Source organism: Staurois parvus, unplaced genomic scaffold (assembly GCF_062004578.1).
Source record: "Staurois parvus isolate SC_StPar_1 unplaced genomic scaffold, SC_StPar_1.0 ptg001222l, whole genome shotgun sequence".
In the NCBI taxonomy this organism is placed as follows: domain Eukaryota; kingdom Metazoa; phylum Chordata; class Amphibia; order Anura; family Ranidae; genus Staurois; species Staurois parvus.
The window spans coordinates 287,913-309,885 of record NW_028319018.1 but is presented as its reverse complement, the minus strand read 5'-3'; the positions used below and the strand labels follow the sequence as shown (position 1 = coordinate 309,885).

The 21,973-nt window shown below is 44.8% G+C and overlaps 1 protein-coding gene and 1 long non-coding RNA gene across 2 annotated transcripts in view; both read left to right on the top strand.

The window, feature by feature from the left end:
• Window positions 1-21,973, top strand: part of LOC149438053 (uncharacterized) — a 159,098-nt gene that overhangs the window by 91,211 nt on the left and 45,914 nt on the right. The window lies entirely within an intron of this gene.
• Window positions 10,704-13,291, top strand: LOC149438054 (uncharacterized). Its single transcript, XR_016307966.1, has 2 exons — window positions 10,704-11,799; window positions 11,837-13,291. It is a non-coding gene; the product is annotated as an uncharacterized LOC149438054 (long non-coding RNA).

The following is a 21,973-nucleotide window of genomic DNA, read 5'->3' as shown; positions in this document are numbered from 1 at the left end:
GCCAAGGCAATTTATACACCACAATACATGGCCGCCCCCCAAATTCAGCTCTTGTCACACAATTCACATGGAACTCTATCACCGTTTATGAAATTAAAACTTATTGGGCCGAACCCCCAACATGGACATTACAGAAAAGAATGAATTGCAGTCATATTGGTCCGCAGACCCGATTCATGGTATGTCCGTGTTCTCTGCTGGTACATATATGTCCAACATGGACCAGCAATGTACTGGAACGTCGCTGGACTTGGAGTGGTTATACCGGGAGGATGCTTGCAGCTACAGGCATCATTCTAGTGCTGGTTTATTAGCTGGGGGTCGGCTTTCATGTAAAAGTAATCCTAGTGGCCAATTAGCTGCAGAATTGTTTTTATGATCATTTTACATGATTTCCAATAGCAGCAAATCTGATGAGATGAATGAAGTGGGTGTAAAGTGGAAGCAGTGGATGTGCAGGGAGCAGCATCTTGAGCACAAAGCACTTTATGTTGTGGATGGATTTGCACACGGTTCAGTTTCCTTCATTTATTGATAAACACCATAAGACCAATGAAGTGGGTGTAAAGTGGAAGCAGTGGATGTGCAGAGAATAGGATTTGGAGCCCCGAGCTCTTTATCTCTGCATGTCTCCACATATTTGTAGTGTATTTGTGATGATTTCTGTGCACACACAATAGGACAGCGCTGTGACACATAATGCTCTTCTAGATGACAGGGAATCCTTCCCTTTGTTACAGCAGCAGTCCGCTAGAAGGTTTTTGTAGGTTTGGAGTTGTTACACATAGCGCGGGTTTTATCCATTTATAGTGATGACATCATTGCCCAAATCTGGGGGTCACCAGCCATTTCCACCCTTTACTCCCAGCTGGGGGGCTTTGTATCCATATACCAGATGTTCTACAGGACTAAATCTGCAATCAATGTTACTGCAAAATCAAAGGGGCCAAAACCCCTCCCCCGAGCAGTCATATATTTCTGTCCCCCTTGGTGGGGGTGGAGGTGACCCCTCTATAAGGATCTACAGTCCATACACACCCAGCACAAGGCCGGTGTAGCGGCAAGATTTATTTATTTATTTCAGGTACTTATATATCGCTGTCAATTTGCACAGCACTTTATATATATATTGTACATTCACATCACTCCCTAACCCTCAAGGGGTGTACAATCTAAGGTACCTAACTCACATTCATACATACACATAAGATGAGTTCCCCCATGAAGATGTATGTCCCTGACACATCTGCACATGTCACAGTTTCAGTCACGATCAATCGATTACTAAACTGCTGCATCCGACCTTCTTGGATTAACCCCTTCGTGGCAATTTCTTACATTTGTTAACTAGTTAATTCAAAATTATAATAATCATAATAATTAATAATAATACATTTCTTAGATGTGGCAGTTCTGTGCTATGGATGGTGATCGGCGATCATCTGCTGCTGCCAAAAACCGTAACATGTGCAGATACATCAGCAACACACATCTTCCTGGGGGAACTCATCTTGCCGCTACTCCGGGGTCACACTACCAGAGGATTCCCTGGGCTGCAGTTCCTCTGAGCTCCACAAGGTGGGGATCTCATCTCTACCCAGACAGGAAGTCTATATGGAAGACAGACAGGAAGTGATGTCAGGTAAACACAGGAACTGAGGTCAGGTACAGACAGGAAGTGATGTCAGGTACAGACAGGAAGTTCTATGAATGAGGAAGTAAAGAGAAGACATTCCTGGATCTGGCAGCAGAGGAGGTAATACGTAGATGAACTCCTTCAGGGGGAGGAGTTGATGATAATATATTTGCCCCCAAAGCTGGCCTACATGGTTCAGTTTTATCGTTCAGCCAGTGGGATGACCATAAAAACTGAAGTGATTCCCCCATCCACACATTGGAGGTGGATGGGGAATCCTCCCCGCTGCACTCTTGTATTCTGACAATGGGGGGACTCCTCCGCTCTCAGAATACACAGATCAGCACTGAAGCTATTGGCTGCAGCCGCTGGGGGAGTGGCTTTTATACGGCAGTGGCCACACATGGATGGAAATGTGAGCGATCCCTGCTGAACCAGCTGAATTTCCATGGATCTATGGTCACCTTCAGTGACTTCCTCCCCTCCCCCTCATCTCCTTCATGATGGAAGTCATGCTGAGATCATCTCCCATTGGCTGAGCAATATTCTCATTTGTCTCTCAGCTCCTTCTTGCTATTCCTCGTCCTGCCTGTTGTTTCCTTGGATTGATTTTCTGTGTAGTGACCCCGGCTTGGTCTCTTGGATGCGCTCGTCTGTTGCTTGCCCTGACCTTTCTCCTGATTCCTGGATCTCCTCCTCATCTCTCCTCCATATCCTCTTACACAGCTTTTCTCCACACCTGCAGTGACCCTGGGGGGATGAAACTTGGCACCAGCACGCCGCCAAATCCATCCCCACCATTAGGGGCTCTGGAGACAATTGACTCTGGAGACTGTCTGCTATTTACACTCCGTTCCTCCGCACGTCACCTGATCACATGACAGCTTACTTCCACAGATTCCGGACAGATTTCTGGATGGTAAAGGTCAAAGTTCACTCTTCAGTTTAGGAGAGGTAGGACGCACCCAGGAACAAGGATTTGGTTTATAGGGGAGCCTCATATAGAGGACCCCTCAAATCTCCCCATCCAAATGTCCCTCCATCCAGAGTCTATATGTCCTATGACATCACAATGACCTCACAGCTCCTCCTCCCATTGTCCCTCCATCCAGAGTCAGAGAATCCTATGACATCACACTGACCTCACAGCTCCTCCTCCCAATGTCCCTCCATCCAGAGTCAGAGAATCCTATGACATCACACTGACCTCAGAACTCCTCCTCCCAATGTCCCTCCATCCAGAGTCAGAGAATCCTATGACATCACACTGACCTCAGAACTCCTCCTCCCAATGTCCCTCCATCTGACTTTTTTCTGATGCTCTTAGGATGTGGGGTCCCTTGGTATCTTCACATGTAAAGTGGGACTGTTGGTCCTGCGTTGTATGTAATGACATCAGAATGCTGCAACAAGCCTATACCCTGCGTAGTGTGGGGGTCCTGTGGGGGGAAATTATACCTCAGCCTGAAGTGGGGCTTTAATAAAATGGAGACCTGAATGGAGAGGTGAGGAGGATTCTGGGAATATCATTTGATGTGACTCTTTGTGTTCAGATGTAGAGTTTTCCTCCTGTGAAGTCTGGAGATCATATGACATCACATTGCCTCCACCTCCCTCCCTGATAGAAGAGAGAAAGAAGAAGAAGATTCTAGAAGTCACCAGAGAGATCACTGAGCTGCTGACAGGAGAGGTGAGCGGTGCCGGGAATTCTGGGACATTCTCCAGTAACAGACAAGGGATGTGTCTGGATGGTGACTGTATCATTGTGTGTGTCAGGTTCCTATAAGGTGTCAGGGTGTCACTGTCTATTTCTCCATGGAGGAGTGGGAGTATTTAGAAGGACACAAGGACCTCTACAAGGACGTCATGATGGACAATCAGCCGCCCCTCACATCACCGGGTAAGAGGAGACTTTATTGTAAAGGAGAGAGCAGTACGGAGGATCCACCTAGATCCCCCATCATCTGATAAACACATAGAACCCACCAGAGAGATGTCCCCGTCCTCTGTATTCCCGGGATTCCACACAGGAAGGTCACACCATCCCTCACCATCATCAGGTAGATGATGACAATTATTGGTAGTTGTGATTTATACACAGCATGTTTGTTACAATGAATGTTTTATTATATCTTTCAGAGTGGAATCCTCGGGGATGATAATATTGATGTTAAAGAAGAGTATAAAGAGGAGGATGAGGAGTATGGAGTGATGGAGGAGTTTTCAGAAGGACACAAGGATATGATGGAGCCACCTGATACCAGGAACCCACCAGAGAGATGTCCCCGTCCTCTGTATTCCCGGGATTCCACACAGGAAGGTCACACCATCCCTCACTGTTACAAGGTTGGTGGATGGAGAATCTAGAACATGGATTCATAGAGACAATGTGTGGATTGTTTATCTGACCTTACATTTTACAGATGATATTCTCTCATTTCCTTGATTTAGAGTGGAGATCCAATCGATATAGAATTTGAGGTGAAAGCAGAAGAAGAAGAGGCGTATGTGAGGGATGATCAGCAGTCTATGGAGGAGGATGGAATAACGGGGACATTTATAGAGGAGGACACTCCTACAGAGATCAGCACAGGTGGGTCATGAACACTAAATCCATTCCTCCACCCATACTGCTCACTGATTGGTCCAGAGTAGGGCGGGGACTGGGTGATATCAGCCTGTAATCCCCTGGTCACTTTCCTGAGCTGTGTTCCCCGTCCTGTATTCCTGGATTTCTCTCGGATAATCTTCCTTCTCTGTGCTGCAGACACAATTTATGTATCTAGACTGGATTTATGGAGGTTCTGGGGTTCAGCGGCAGGAAAATGTTCATTTTCACCATAGACATTATGTGACCTAGGCACCTGGGGTGTGTCTTGGGTCTTCTGTCCCATGTCTGGGTCTAGTAAGATCTCTGACAGAACATTTCTCCCAGGGTTCCTTGCTCTGTGGTCTGCTGGCTGTGCCGGGTGGAGGGATATGTCTGTATAGTCTCAGACGCAAGTCACTGAGTGCAGTCTCAGGAGATGGGAGGCAGCGGTGTGGGACCTCTGCAACTTGTCTACAGTAAACATTTAAGCTTCCACTGATTACTGAATACCAATAATATGAGTCCTGACCCTTACACTGTATAATTTATATTGTACATTACATACTCCTGACCCTTACACTGTATAATTTATATTGTACATTACATACTCCTGACCCCTGCACTATATACTCTATGTTGTACATTACATACTCCTGACCCCTGCACTATATACTCTATGTTGTACATTACATACTCCTGACCCCTGCACTATATACTCTATGTTGTACATTACATACTCCTGACCCCTGCACTATATACTCTATGTTGTACATTCCATAGTCCTCTCTTCTGCTCTCCCCCCTCCCCCCACTGCTATATATACACATAATATGGATTCTCTTTTGTTCCCTACATTTCCTCCCAGCTGGACATTTTATATCGGATGATGTGATTGGAGCACAGACTTTTACATGGTGATAATAATGTGATCACATCCTCCAACTTTGGACCCTTAAACAGAAAGTGATAATGAGGGAGGAGTCAATACCCCAATGATGGTGGTCTTCAGGATCAGTCCAGTCTTCATCTTGGTTGTTCTCCCCCCATCCTCACTCTCTGACCTCTGGTGGGGCTCAGCCCCGCTGTTCTTCATGACTAAATCATGGACTAAATAAGGAAGTGCAGTACTTCTTGTGTTGAGAAGATGGTGATGAGTGATAGAGGGGGTGGGGACCCTCGTCCTATAATCCCCTCATCACTGTCCCTCCTATAAAAGACAGTTCTGGTTGTTTCCTCACGCTCTGACTAAGGTCCATGAATAAAGAAATGACCTGGTAGGAGATCAGAGGAGCCATTTCCTAGTTCCCTTGAGGGTGGAATTGTAAGCTCCTCAGAGACCAAGCTGCCTGATGTGGGCGGAGTCCTGATTTGGGGGAACCAATCAGCTCCTGTCTAGTAATCCTCTTTGTCTTTGTATTTTAGTCCATGGCCGGGAGATGAGGAAAACCTCCAAGGATTGTCTCACTTTGTCTCCAGACTGGAAAGTAGAAGATGAGGACATGACACAGTATAGTCCAGGAGAAAACCCGGCTCCCTCCAATGTCCATCCGGCACCACCCAGTGTAGATGGACCATCGGATTCCTCGTATCCTGAGGAACCTGACACTGTGCGGGACCGGGCCGGTCTTCCAACAGGGAAGAGCTTCTCCTGTACTGAGTGTGGGAAGGGTTTCCAGTATAAATCCTATCTTAATAGGCATCAAAGATCTCACACGGGAGAAAAGCCGTATTCCTGTCCTGAGTGCGGGAAATGTTACCATTGTAAATCCAAACTGAATGTGCATAAAAGAACTCACACGGGGGAGATGCCATATTCCTGTTCTGAGTGCGGGAAATGCTTTTCAGTCAAGTCCACTCTTTACATACATCAAAGATCTCACACAGGGGAGAAGTCATATTCATGTCCTGAGTGCGGGAAATGTTTTTCACAGAAGTTCGATCTTTACATACATCAGAGATGTCACACAGGGGAGAAGCCGTATTCATGTCCTGGGTGTGGGAACTGTTTTTCACAGAAGTCCAGTCTTCACAAACATCAGAGATGTCACACAGGGGAGAAGCCGTATTCCTGTCTTGAGTGTGGGAAATGTTTTTCACTGAAGTCCAATTTTTACAGACATCAGAGAACTCACACGGGGGAGAAGCCGTATTCCTGTCCTGAGTGCGGGAAATATTTTTCAGAGAAGTCCGATCTTCACAAACATCAGAGATCTCACACAGGGGAGAAGCCGTATTCCTGTCCTGAGTGCGGAAAATGTTTTTCACAGAAGTCCCATATTTCCAGCCATCAGAGATGTCACACGGGGGAGAAGCCTTATTCTTGTCCTGAGTGCAAGAACTGTTTTTCAGACAAGTCCAGTCTTCATAAACATCAGAGATATCACATGGGGGAGAAGCCTTTTTCCTGTCCTGAGTGTGGGAAATGTTTTGTACAAAAATCAAAGCTTGAAACACATCAGCGATCTCACACGGGGGAGAGGCCATATTCTTGTCCTGAGTGTGGGAAATGTTTTTCACAGAAGTCCATTCTTTACACACATCAAAGATCTCACATGGGGGAGAAGCCGTATTCCTGTCCTGAGTGTGGGAAATGTTTTTCAGACAAGTCAAACCTTTCCAGACATCAGCGATCTCACACGGGGGAGAGGCCATATTCTTGTCCTGAGTGTGGGAAATGTTTTTCACAGAAGGCCCATCTTTACAAACATCAGAGATCTCACATGGAGGAGAAGCTTTATACCTGTCCCGAATGTGGGAAATGTTTTTCAGACAAGTCCAGTCATTCCAGACATCAGAGATCTCACACAGTGAAGAAGCCACTTTCCTGTACTGAGTGATGGAATTATTCCTCACTGAAGTCCTGTCTTCCTGTACATCAGGGGTCCCACACAACGCTGGAGGTGTATTAGTGCCTTGAGTGCGGGAAATGTCTTCTAGATGAATGTTGCTGGACATCCCAGCTCTCATGTGGGGAAGAAGCACCCCCTGATATACACCTCAGATATACTCCATGGCTGATCTTCATCATGGAAGAAACAGTTCATAAGGAGACCAGAGGTCCCCAAAGACATGGATGAAGTGTGGGACCGGGTCGGCCATTGATAGCAGGAGAGGAATAAAAATGGAGTCCTGCCCTGTGATTGGCTGAGTACATTTTGTGGTGGGAGATTTCACAAACACTTATAGATCTATTAAATAAAAGTTTAATAAATATGATCGGCATTCACCCGGCTGTGATATATTTTGGCCACATTTTATTTCATGTGATCATTGGCTCCAAATAGGGACCATCATTTCATATTCTGCGACTTTTACTGATGGAGGTATTTCAGGAAAATACTGCATTATGACCACTAGATGGGGCTGACAAAGGAAATCACTGTGTTAAATCACATAGGTCCAGAATTTGTAATGTCTGGATGGACACTTGTCTCTTCCGTCCAATGAATGTTCTATAAGTGGAGCCCTTAGTTCCCTTCATCAGGCATGGATTCATCTCCATCACTGAGGTCATCCTCATCACTTGTGAGTACAGAACACACTGAAGGATAGAAGGTCATCCAAGCAGCAATAATAAACCAACCATTCATTTACAGCTGAAAATGTGCATTCCGCCATTAGATGGCACAACGTTTTATTGGAATTAGTGTCATCTAGTGAACAAATGTAATATTTTACCCAAAAACAGGAAACAAAGGAGGTTGTGCTGAGTAACTATATACCCAACACGCCCAGCCCTACAATGGTGTGATGATGAAACCATGACAAACTTTGTCCTCAGAAATGGTCCCTAGGGGGCGCTATAAAAGCCTTTCCAGGTCCTCAGTGTAGAGGTGACCCTGAATCATGGATGGAGAATGATTGCTCTCACTCCGGCATGCATGGCGTGATGTAATGTGTGGGGCAATCCATGATCTTGTATGTAGGCACAGGTGGAATATTGGTTAGTATGTACAGTTGCAAGAAAAAGTATGTGAACCCTTTGGGATTACGTGGAGTTTTGCATGAATTGGGCATAAAATGTGCTCTGAACGTCATCTAAGTCACAACAATAGAAGAACACAGTCTGCTGAACATAATACTACACAAACATTAGATGTTGCCATGGTTTAATTGCACATAACACGTAAACATTCACAGTGCAGGGAGGAAAAAGTATGTGAACCTTTGGACTTAATAACTGGTTGACCCTCCTTTGGCAGCAATAACCTCAACCAAACGTTTCCTGTAGTTGCAGATCGGACCTGCACAACGATCTGGAGTAATTTTGGACCACTCCTCTTCACAAAACTGTTTCAGTGTAGCAATATTCTTGGGATGTCTGGTGTGAATCGCTCTCTTAAGGTCATGCCACAGCATTTCAATGGGGTTGAGGTCAGGACTCTGACTGGGCCACTCCAGAAGGCGTATTCTGTGCTGTTGCAGCCATTGTTTTGTTGAATTACTTGTATGCTTTGGGTCATTGTCCTGTTGCATCACCCATCCTCTGCGGAGCTTCAGTTGGCGGACAGATGGTCGTACGTTTTCCTGAAAAATGTCTTGATAAACTCTGGAATTCATTTTCCCATCAATGACAACAATCCGTCCAGGCCCTGAGGCAGCAAAGCAGCCCCAAACCATGATGCTCCCTCCGCCATGTTTTACAGTGGGGATGAGGTTTTGATGTTGGTGTGCTGGGCCTTTTTTTCTCCACACATAGTGTTGTGTGTTGTTCCCAAACAACTCAATCTTGGTTTCATCTGTCCACAGTATATTCTGCCAGTAGTGCTGTGGAACATCCAGGTGCTCTTTTGCAAACTTCAAACGTGCTGCAATATTCTTTTTGGACAGCAATGGCTTCCTCCGTGGTGTCCTCCCATGTACTCCATTCTTCTTTCCTTATTGTAGATGTGTCAACAAAAATGTTAGCATGTGCTAGAGATTTCTGTAGGTCTTTAGCTGACACTCTGGGATTCTTCTTTACCTCATGCAGCATTCTGCGCTGTGCTCTTGCAGTCATTTTTACAGGACGACCATGCCTAGGGAGAGTAGCAACAGTGCTAAACTTTCTCCATTTGTAGACAGTCTGTCTTACCATGGACACATGAACATCAAGGCTTTTGGAGATACTTTTGTAACCCTTTCCAATTTCATGCAAGTCAACAATTCTTGATGGTAGGTCTTCTGAGAGCTCTTTTCTGCGAGGCATGGTTCACATCAGACAGTGCTTCTTGAAACCAGTAAACCCAAAACAGGTGTGTGTTTTTTAAAGGCAGGACAGCTGTCAGCAACACATCCAGTATCATCACACTGATTGGAGTCAAGGTTGGCTCACTCCTGGCTCCAATTAGCTCTAGGAGAAGTCATTAAGCTAGGGCCTCACATACTTTTTCCTCCCTGCACTGTGAATGTTTACATGTTATGTGCAATTAAACCATGGCAACATCTAATGTTTGTGTAGTATTATGTTCAGCAGACTGTGTTCTTCTATTGTTGTGACTTAGATGACGTTCAGAGCACATTTTATGCCCAATTCATGCAAAACTCCACGTAATCCCAAGGGGTTCACATACTTTTTCTTGCAACTGTATGTGGGAACTCAATGATTAGGGGGCGGGGTTTTAGGTGTTTAGGTGCACCTTTCATTTTTTCACTGTAATGCCAACATATAAGGAACCAATAGCCCCCATATGATCGCATTTTGTGGTGACGGGTTCTCTTTAATGAGACATCAAGACCCTGATTTACTATTGTGCCTAGGCACATTTCCGTGTGCTAACATCTACCTTTTAATAGCGATCGTCTACTTTTAGACTGCAAAGACATTTACTAAAGAGAAGCATCAACGAGTAGACGCCAAATCAAATTTACTAACCAGCAATCAGACCCAAAAAGCAGACTTGCTAAGAAGCACGTCTAACACCATGAAAAATCACTGCAGAGACATGTTCACTTAGAAATTTGCTTTCCCAAATATCAGGACTTCACTTTAAACAATATCTAACATTTCCAAAAAATGTTAAAATGTATAAAAAATAGTTTTTCAAAGAAAGTCGTGACAGTGAAGAACTAGACGCTTTTCCAACATCTATGGCTGATAAAAATGCACATGTGCAGAACACATTTTAGATGTCCTCTGTGGGCGCTTTCTTTTTAGACCCTGTTCAATAGTAAATCTCAGTGTGGAGTCCTCTGACAGCCGGCACTCGGTCGCGTCTCCTGTGTGTGGAGTCCTCTGACAGCCGGCACTCGGTCACGTCTCCTGTGTGTGGAGTCCTCTGACAGCTGGCACTCGGTGGCGTCTCCTGTGTGTGGATTCCTCTGACAGCCGACACTCGGTCGTGTCTCCTGTGTGTGGAGTCCTCTGACAGCCGGCACTCGGTCACGTCTCCTGTGTGTGGAGTCCTCTGACAGCCGGCACTCGGTCACGTCTCCTGTGTGTGGATTCCTCTGACAGCCGTCACTCGGTGGCGTCTCCTGTGTGTGGAGTCCTCTGACAGCCGGCACTCGGTCACATCTCCTGTGTGTGGAGTCCTCTGACAACCGGCACTCAGTCACGTCTCCTGTGTGTGGAGTCCTCTGACAACCGGCACTCGGTCACGTCTCCTGTGTGTGACAAACAGCACTCGGCATATCTTCATGTATTCTAATTAGATTTCCTTAGTTCTAGTGATTCTATTTTTGTTTCTTATCCTTTATAATTATTTCTGTAATTGTTTTACTTATTTAGAAGGTCTAGATAATTTTTATTTTGACAGCTGAATCTAAAAATAAACGTCTGCAAAAAAAAAAGAAAAACAGCATAGGGTCCCCCCTCCCATCCATACCAAGCCCTTCGGGTCTGTATGAATATTAAGGGGTAAAAAAAAAATGGTGTGGGGTCCCCCCAAAATCCATACCAGGCCCTTATCCGAGCATGCAGCCCGGCAGGTCGGGAAAGGGGGGATGAGCGAGTGCCCCACCCTCCTGAACCATACCAGGCCACATGCCCTCAACATGGGGGGGTGCTTTGGGGCAGGGGGGCTCCCCCCCAGAGCACTTGTCCCCATGTTGATGGGGACAAGGGCCTCTTCCCCACAACCCTGGCCGGTAGTTGTGGGGGTCTGCGGGTGGGGGGCTTATTAGAATCTGGAAGCCCCCAGATCCCGGCATCCCCCTACGTGAATGAGTATGCACTACATGGTCCCGCTACTAATTCACAAAAAAAAAGTGTAGTGTAAAAAACCACAGTACAGGGTCTTTGACAAGTCCTTTAACCACAAGCCTACAAGGCACATATGCCCCCTTCTTGTCCAGGCCAATTTTTCAGCTTTCAGCACTGTCACACTTTGACAATTGCGCGGTCATGCAACACTGTACCCATATGAAATTTTTATCTTTTTTTTGTGACAGAGCTTTATTTTGGTGGTATTTAATCACCTCGGGTTTTTTATTTTTCTTAAACCAAAAAACACTGAAAATTTGGGGAAAAAAAAGTTTTTTCTTTGTTTTTGTTATAGAATTTTGTAAATAAGTGAATTTTCTCCTTCACTGATGTGAACTAATGAGACTGCACTGATGGGCACTGATAGGCTGCACTGATGGACACTGATAGGTGGCACTGATGGGCACTGATGAGGAGGCACTGGTAGGTGGCACTGATGGACACTGATGAGGAGGCACTGGTAGGTGGCACTGATGGGCATTGACAGGCATCACTGATGGGTACTGAAAAGTAGCACTGATATATGGCACTGTTAGGCGGCACTGACTGGCACTGTTAGGCGGCACTGATAGGCGCATAAAAAGTAGTGTATTCATTACTTTAGAAATTGTTGCGGCTCCAGCCAAGTTTGAACCACACCAATATGAACGCTCTAATAGCGGTCACATTGAGTGTGACTTGGCATGTGATTTGCATGACAAATCGACTTGCAAATCGTATGCCAAGTTGCACCCTATTGTCTACTATTAGAGCAGTCACATGGATGCGTTTCCGACACTGATTTCTATAGTAGTACATGTACTACTTTTGTGACGATTTGCATAGATATCTGTGTCAGATGTCTTGCAAATCGCAAGGAAATCGGCATCTTCACCGTACGTCGCACAATTTCTAAATTGGCTTTGATGTGACCGCGGTGTAAGGTCTTTTTCAGTATTGCATGCGAGATGTGGTCATGTGACTGCCTTAACTCATGCGATAATCTGGAGTGAATTGTGCCCATAGGGCCAAGAAATATTGCCAATAGGATTCCCTTTCACATCCCTGTTCAATGTTCTGTTGTATGCTGCACAGGTACACGTCACTGTGGCTTTCTTTCTGACTCTGATTTGTGGGGCCTGTATACCAAGGGTTACCGCAGGTGAGAAGAGGATTCATCAGGTGCAAACACTTTCTCTGACCCAATGAATGACAGTGGTGGGTGTGGCCTATGTTATATAAAAAGATGCAGTAGTGGCAAAAGTTTGACTTGTACAGGCCACGTTATTTTCTGCAAGTCCTTCTCTGTGGTGGTTTGGGGAGGAAGAGATATTGCGGTGAATTGCCCCAGGCCACACTCACGCTGTGTTTTGATGTGGGCTGTAAATGTTTTGCATTTTTTTCCTTCTAAGGTGTGTTTGTGTGTTATTGTACAATGATTGTGTTTATTATCTTTGCATTGTAATCCTAACACATGTCAACTACTCTGCTCTTCCAAATCTGCACTTGGCTATAGTTTGCTTTATTTAGACTGAAATGCAGTTTTCAGACAAACATGGTGAGAAATGTATGTGTGGGGGATTTGGGGAGGTGGGAGGTGTTTTATTTCGGCACATATGTGTTTTTATATTGATATTTTGATCTTCAGCCTGTTTTGGGGATAGATAAGCCTTCTACGTGATTCATATTAACCATTTGTTTCCTGCTGTAACCTGTGAAAGCACAGTTCATTAGAAGTATAATCTTTTAGATTGTAAGCTCTTATGAGCAGGACCGTTCTATTTTAGCAACATCAATCCTGCTTTTTTTTGTCCCACCAAGAAATTGAATGTTCCTGCTTGTTGTTGCTGTCCAAATAAATGTGGAATATGTATTTGATCAATAAACATTTGGACTATGTTTATTTTTGGGGGAGTTTTTTCATATTCAAGTTCAATGTACTAGCACCCCTAACACTTATATTTTGTGAGTGATATAATATGTCCAAATCTAGCTTGTTAGAGTGCACATATGCAAGTATGTCCAAACTAACCAACCAAAAGCCCCCTATTGCAACACAAGACCATGTTATGTACCAATGAATAGGTCGTGTTCAATGTGCAGCTAGCTATTCTTTTTCTACAATCCTCTTAACAGTAATAAATTGGGTCCCCAATTTATGTTGACTTTGGGCCTTTACCAGCAAATATATATTCGCCAATGTCATTTACACAGTAGAGCTGCAAGCATACATTCACCAATGTCCTATACACAGTAGAGCTGCAAGCATACATTCACCAATGTCATATACACAGTATAGCTGCAAGCATACAGTCACCAATGTCCTATACACAGTAGAGCTGCAAATACAACATTCTCCAATGTCATATACACAGTAGAGCTGCAAATATACATTTGCGAATGTCATATACACAATGGAGCCGCATGGAAAATTGCTATGGTGCATAAATAAACGCCAAGACGGCTGTTGGAGGGGGCACTAGAGCAGCTGTCATACCGGAAATACGTCACGACGTTAGCAGAAGGATGTTTGCACACGCCCGGAAGTGGTAGTGGGGAGTGTTAGTGGATGGGAGTGTAGTTAGGAGAGTTTAGTGGTAATTTGCAAGTCTATTTTTTAGCTTTGTGAATTGTTCTTTTGTGGAATTCCAGACCACATCTGGACATGGCGAGATCGCTGTTCTCCACCGAGGAGCTGATCCTCATTTGCTGGGGAAACATTACTAATAATTGTTGTATTTTCAGTTGAAAACATGTCCAATTCCTAGACACATTGAGGTACATAGCAGAGGTTCAAGGTAATCCATAGAAGAGGTTGTGACGGTCGTGGCGTCAGACCCCCAGTCTTTCTCCCCAGCTCATGACCAAAGGACTAGCCAATCTAAAACCGCACTGTTACGTGCAAAACAATGCCATGCTCAGCTGCATCCTGCACAAAGATTTCCAGCCAATGGACCACAATCTATGTACTGAAGCCTCAGAGTGATTGTTACTGGGTCAAGTTAATTACACAATTAACCCTTCACACTGCCACCACCACCTTTTGTACAGAGTAGGAAGAAAATCACCAATATTAGCAATAACACTGTGATGTTGGAATAAGCGTCTGTATACACACTGTCACCGCAGGCAAATGTATGCAGAAGTTTAAAACACACAGTAGCACTCTTCAGAGACAGGGATTCTTAGTTTGCATTAAAGAGCTTTAGAAACAGTTCAACACTTTTCAGAAAATTGGATTTATTAATAAAAAGGTCAAAATGGTGCAATAAAAATATTTACATAAAATGATGTAGCCAGTATATATATATATAAATACAGAGAGCAATAACACAACAGAGAGATAACAGAAAGAAGTTTAGGGAGGTAGAATACTTGCCGTCAGCCTTGGTTTAAGCAGATCAAGTGTCAGAACAAAATGGTACCGTTCTACTAAGTTGGTTCCTGATGTTAAAAAGGGAGAATTCTTCATCTTACTTCTCTCAGGCCTGACAGCCTATTTTCTAGTCCCCAAGCAGGGGGTGTCTCTGAAGCCAAGGGCCAATGGCCTCATTTGGGGAGGGGGGTCTAGGCGGAGACCCAAGTTAGAACCAAAATCCCTCCCAAGTTATACCATGGTCAATAACCTTCTCTAGGTACATATAGCAACCTAGACACTAGTAGATTAATATGCAGAATGATATCCTGAACGTCCAGACATCAAATATGCCATATCTTACTATTTCAGCTAGAACTATATGACTTTCTGCTCTCCTGTAGACTTTAACTAGGGGTGTAAGGTATCAGGTGACTTGTATTAAAGTGACCTCTCTGAATATATGCTTGGTTTCATTGTAAGTATTTCCTATCTTAAGATATGAAATTGTAGGGAAACGTGCTTTTAAATAGGATGTATCTTTTACTGTTATCTCGGAATGTCTTTCATGTCCAGTGAAGGACTGGTTTATAGCTTTCCGATCACCTCCAAATAAGAGTCTCAAAGACATACTGGGCCCAGGCTAATTGGGGTTAATAACCATGAAGTTATCCAGCTGGGCTTGATGCCTTGTGAGCTCAGCATACACACAGACCACATTCCTGAGGGAGGGGGATTGGAGGGAGAGAGAATGATACAAGATGGAGGATCTTTAGCAAGATGGATGACCACGTCTATCTCTGTATGTACAATTGCAACAGAAGTTATTGTTCTTCCTAACTATACAGGTGGCACAGACACAAGCATACACCCAGGGCCACTGTTAGATATCACGGGACCCCGTACAGCATACCTGACAGCCCCCACCACCATAGAAAATATCCAAATTATATTTATGGTAAAAATACACTAAAAACATTATTAATGGACACAATCCCAACCATATTCCTGTAAAATCTAAATGATAAAACTGTACTGAGTTCATAAATAAAGCTGTGTGTGTAATGGAGGTCTTGGGGCTCATTCACGTGGGTGCTGTGGCCTGTAGAGTGGGAATCAGTGGTTGGTTGTTGTGGCTGTCGCCGTTTGCAGGCAACCTATGTTACACAATGGAAATACTGCAGGTCATAATTTGACAGGCATATGGGTGCAGGTGTACAGCCCTGAACACAGACAGTGAGCATTCAGGGAGACTTTCCCACGCCTTCACACCTGTCAGATGACAACCTGTGTTCATACAGCTGCTGTGTCCTCATAGTGTAACAGGTGGCTCCAGCCACATGAACAACCCCCTCATTCATGCTGTACAGGCCAGAGGACCTGTGTGAATTGGGCATTTTTTACTTTTTTTTCCTCAGCTCATTAATTTCAATGGGCTGCCTAATGTGTGGGAACATGCAAAAATACTGCAGGCATATTATTGTAAAAAAGTGTTGCACCTAACCGCACAGTAGTGTGGTGCCATGCGTTTTTGTGGCTGTGAATGGGTCTGTTTTTAATAGACGTGTTTATGTGCAATTACATTTTCATCATGGCACCTGTGCACATCTGCAGAGGGCATTGCATTTCTTTGCTGTGCTGGAAAATGTGTGCTCTTGCATGCGTTTCTGCACCACCAATGGTGTGAACAAGTTCTAAGGGCCAGTTCACACTATAGAAACAGTCTAGATGTGGATGCATTTTGGACACGTTGCATTGCATTTTTGTATCCCTTCCAGTTAGTTTTTCTACTTTCTTTTTATTCAATTTAATTAGGGACATGTGCATTTTAGTTCATTCAAGGGCGTTCAACGTGTTCCAGTACAGTTCTATGCAGAAACAATGCAGTGTGGTCAACTTTTTTGACAGCACCTGCAATGCACTTCAAATGCAAGCGCTGATGTGAACTATCACATTGACAACCATATAACCTTCCTTCTGTGCGTTTGTGATGCCGAAAAAGCAACTGAAACACATGTAGTGTGAACTGGCCCTAAAGGTTATTATAGGTCAGGGAACGGGACTGACCAAGAATTGTGAATTCAATCAAACTAGTGGTGAGATACAATCAGAAATCTTATAATGTGAGATCTGAGCTGTAGCTGATAGGAAATGAGACACATTAACTTGATCAGTAAATAAACAGTTAAATAAAAAGAGTGGGGCGGGGATACATAGATTTGCATATGGGACAGATGATGATGGGAAGGGGGGGACAAGTTGTATAAGGAGACAGGTTTAAAAGAAGAGAAAACAAGTTACAATGAAATATACACAGCATGAAACTTGCACATTTCAAACTTGTCAGAAGAACAGGACGCAGGGAAGATTCACCCCTTTTCCACTTTTTAGTCATTAGCCAAAATCTTAATTGATTGATCAATATTACTGGCACTGATACAACCCAGAAAATTGATCTCCATTTTTTTAACATTCATAAATGTCAAGGAGCTTATAATCTAAGGGCAGAAACTCAGCCATATACTAGGCCCAATGAACCTAACAGCATGTCTTTGGAGTGTTGGCAGAAACACATCCATACAGGGAAAGCATGCAAAGTGGGATGCAGCCATGACTGGGATTAGAACCCATGACCCAAGTGCTGTAAGTTCTGAGCTCTAACCACTTAGCCACTGTAGGAGACAGAGTTTAAGCTGCAATGTAGAATAGTTACATTGTTTACAAATAATGATAAAGCGAGCGCTGGTCAAATTATATAGACTACTAAAATGGTATTACACAAGATAAATATAAATCTAGGTATAGATATGAAGGTAGCATCTAGCACTCAGGGTATTGGCAACAGTCGCAAAATAGAAATATGTTAAAGTAATAGTGCAGCACTATAAATGCATGTTATCAATCATAAACGCATGTAAAGTCAACAAAGTGCAAAAAAGTGCAATAATGATGTAAAATGGTAAATGGTGCTAAAAAAAGTTCATGTAATCATTCCTGAATAATGGAATGTCCTTGGTGTGAGAGTACCAACTCAGAGAGTGCCTATGAATGGCACGTGTGGTTTATCCGTGACGGACAGTAGTGCATGAACTTGTGAAAGATAAACCACCCTTTGGATGGGTCTACACTCACCAGAACAAAAGTATTAATGCTCATGGTTTATACACATCACACATCTGGGGGTGCAGCGGTATGCTGGCAGCTATGGGTTAGTCATCCAGCTCCATCCATCAAGGTGGGTTCCAAAATGGTCCTGGGGAGGAATTAGCTCAGCCACAGGAGCCAGAAAGGTGCTTAATAGTACTTTATTATAATGGTCACGAGTAACAATTTAAAATATCCACGTGGAGTAATAAAATGAATAGCAAAGTGAGTACCAAGATGCCAGACGCTCCTCAATGGCGGCGGCGTGTCATCAGCAATAGGGATCCACCCAATGCATTTCGTGTACCAACACATCCTATTGGTGTGCCCCTGAGGACATGTTAGTACACAAAATGCATTGCGTGGAGCCCTATTGCTGACGCCACGCCACCGCCATTGAGGAGTGTCCGCCATACTGTCCATCACGGATAAACCGTCTGCACTACTGTCCGTCATGGATAAATCACACGTGCCATTCATAGGCACTCCCTGAGTTGGTACTCTCACACCAAGGACATTCCATTATTCAGGAATGACTATATTAACTTTTTTTTAGCACCATTTACCAGTTTACATGAGTATTGCACTTATTTGTACTTTTTGGATTTTACATGCGTTCATGATTGATAACATGCATTTATAGCGCTGCACTATTACTTTAACATAGAATAGTTACATGATTAAAGAGAAGGAAGATATATCATTATATTGGGAAATTACAACTAGACATTCCCAATTATTTGAGATATAAGTGTGAAAATGTTTGACATTTGAAAACAGAATGTATGACATTCATTAGGAAATGCATTAGTTGTCTGATCATTTTGGAGAAACAGCAACCCCCCCAAAAAATAGGTGTACTTTTACTTTAAATTATAAGTATTCTCACATGCAAACAGAAAAACGCCAACAGTACAAAGCCCATGGTTGTGTGTCATCTAGCGAACATATCCGGCATTGCATCTAGAAATGTGCTAGATGTGATTCCGGATTTGCTAACAGGAAAGAGTCTACAAAGTAGATGCTTTTCAATGAGTTTGCTAGATGCCTTTCTGAAGACTGACAGGTCAAGATTGATTGAATGGAGTCTGCCTGAATGTTCAGCGTCTGCTGGTAGACTCAATTCTTAGTAAATCAGGCCCAATAGGTCTCCCGGGAAGGAGGGTCAACCTCCAATTTATGAACTTTTGGAAGCCTATAAAAAACTGGTATCTGGATTTAACACCTTAAAGAAGGTCATGGTCTTTTTATCAATGATACCCTTCTCAAAAGCTTCCTCAATCACATCAAAGAGGATCTTTTGACCATTCTCCATGTTATTATTATTATTATACAGTATTTATATAGCGCCAAAGGGTATGCTCAGCACTGTACAGTAGCAAGGGGGACAGAACATGAGACAAGACAGTAACAATACACTACACGAGGGGTTCGAGGGCCCTGCTCTTTTGAGCTTACAATCTAGGAGGGAGGGGAAGGTGGTACAGGAGGAGATGGCTGTGGGGGATGGAGTGGTGGGAGGAGTGGAGGAAGTTAGTTGTTAGGTGAGGTCGGGTGTTAGGTGAGGTTGGGGTAGGCTTCCCTGAAGAGGAGGGTTTTCAGGGTGCGCCTGAAGGTGAGGAGGGTAGGTGACAGTCTGATGAATTGGGGTAGGGAGTTCCAGAGGATGGGAGAAGTCCTGCAATTGGCGTGGGAGGAGGAGACCAGGGAGCTAGAGAGTAGCAGGTCCTGTGAGGAGCAGAAGGCACGGGTAGGGTAGTATTTGGGTATCAGGTCAGTTATGTAGTTTGGGGCGGCATTGTAAATGGCTTTGTAGGTCAGAGTTAGCAGTTTGAATTTGATGCGTTGGGCAATCGGGAGCCAATGAAAGGATTGGCAGAGGGGGGAGGCAGATGTGGAGCGGTTGGTGAGGTGGATGAGTCTCGCCGCTGAGTTTAGGATCGACTGGAGTGAGGATAGCGTTCGTTTGGGTAGGCCAGTGAGAAGGGAATTGCAGTAGTCCAGGCATGAGATGATGAGGGAGTGTACGAGTTGTTTGGTGGTGTCTGGGGTGAGGAATGTGCGTATCTTGGAGATGTTTCGGAGGTGGAGCCTGCAAGATCTAGATAGCAGTTGGATGTGGGGTAGGAAGGAGAGGTGGGAGTCCAGGGTGACACCCATGTTGATGGATGTTATCTTAGTGTACCATTCCTTATATCTAAAAATCTTTTGACACCTCAATACATATTTTTCTCGCTCTATGATGACAAGGCTCCACCCTTGTCAGTAGGCTTGATCACAATGTCATGGCCAGGGGCGGACTTACCATTTGGAAACGGGCACTGCCCGAGGGCCCGGGGTCAGTAGGGGGCCCCATGAGATGCCCCTGGTACCTTTTTCATAGGCTTTTTTGAATGTGGGCAAGGACACAGATGCCCCATGATCCCCTATTGCCAGGGGGCCCCATGAGTTGTCAGTCAACCCCTGGTCACGGAGTTCTTAAGCTGTTCCAAAGCAACACATTCTTCTCCCATAAGATTATCATATGCCAGCTTTCCAAAATTCACCATTTTTAATTCTCTGGTAACTGCAGCCACAGAACACTGAACTCCAGCTACTGCCAACAAGGGGGAAAAGAAAAAGATGTAACATAAAACCCCTCATCATCTACTCTGGACAGGACCATGTGTTCCTCACCATTCTTGTATCTCTGAATTTCCTCCTCCAGTTCTAAAGCCATGTCAGCTAAATCATCTTCAATATCCTCTACATGACTTTCCTGTCATCGGGCAACAACATCTCCTAAAGCTCTGTACTCCTTTCTGGAGAGCTGGGGCCAATCTTTTATCAGTCCATTAACTACCTGCCGACCGCAGATAGCCGAATGACGGCTGCACTGCGGCCGGCCAGTTCTGGGTGGACGTCATATGACGTCCCCCCAGAACGCGCTCTCCTGCGCGCCCCAGGGGGCGCGCACCTGGCGATCTCCGTGATCGCTGTGTCCTACGGACACAGCTGATCACGAGATGTGGTAAAAGGCCGATCATACCGGCCTTTTACCACGTGATCAGCGGTGTCCAATGACACGCTGATCACAGGGAAATGCAAGTGCCGGTTCTCGGCTGCACTTTCCTCACGCTGTCAGATCGTGAGGAAAGTACTGCCGAGAACCGGCAGTTGTCAGAGCGGGGATCGGCACTGATCATCAGGGCACTGATGATCAGTGCCCTGATGATCGGTGCCCAGCAGTGACACCCGCAAGTTCCGCCCAGCAGTGCGCCCACTAGCCCCGCCCACCCGTGCCCAGCAGTGCCCCCACCTGTGCCCAGCAGTGCCCCCACCTGTGCCCAGCAGTGCACCCACCTGTGCCACTCTGCAGTGCCACCTACCTGTGCCCAGAAGTGCCACCTACATGTGCCCAGCAGTGCCACCCACCTGTGCCCACCAGTGCCACCCACCTGTGCCACCCACCTGTGCACACCCACCAGTGCTGCCCACCAGTGCCGCCCACCAGTGCAGCCCAGCAGTGCTGCCAGTCAGTGCCACCAGTCAGTGCTCAGGGGTTGTGCCAGTCAGTGCCGCCAGTCAGTGCCCAGAAGTGATGCCAGTCAGTGCCGTCTATCAGTACCCATCATCAGTGTCACCTATCAGTGCCGCCTATCAGTGCTGCATATCAGTGCCGCCTATCCGTGACCCCTAATTAGTGCTGTCTATCAGTGCCGCCTATCCGTGCCACCTCATTAGTACTGCCTATCAGTGCCCATCAGTGCCGCCTATCAGTGCCCATCAGTGCCGCCTCATCAACGCAAATCAGTGAAGGAGAAAAAATACCTGTTTGAAAATTTTTATAAAAGAAACAAATAAACTTTTTTTTTTTTTCAAATTTTTTGCACTTTTTTTAATTTATAGCGCAAAAAGTAAAGTGCCCAGTGGCGATTAAATACCACCAAAAGAAAGCTCTATTTGTGAGAAAAAAATGATCAAAATTTCATTTGGGTACAATGTTGCATGACCGCGCAATTGTCAATCAAAGTGCGGCAGCGCTGAAAGCTGAAAATTGGCCTGGTAAGGAAGGGGGTATAAGTGCCTGGTAGGCAAGTGGTTAAA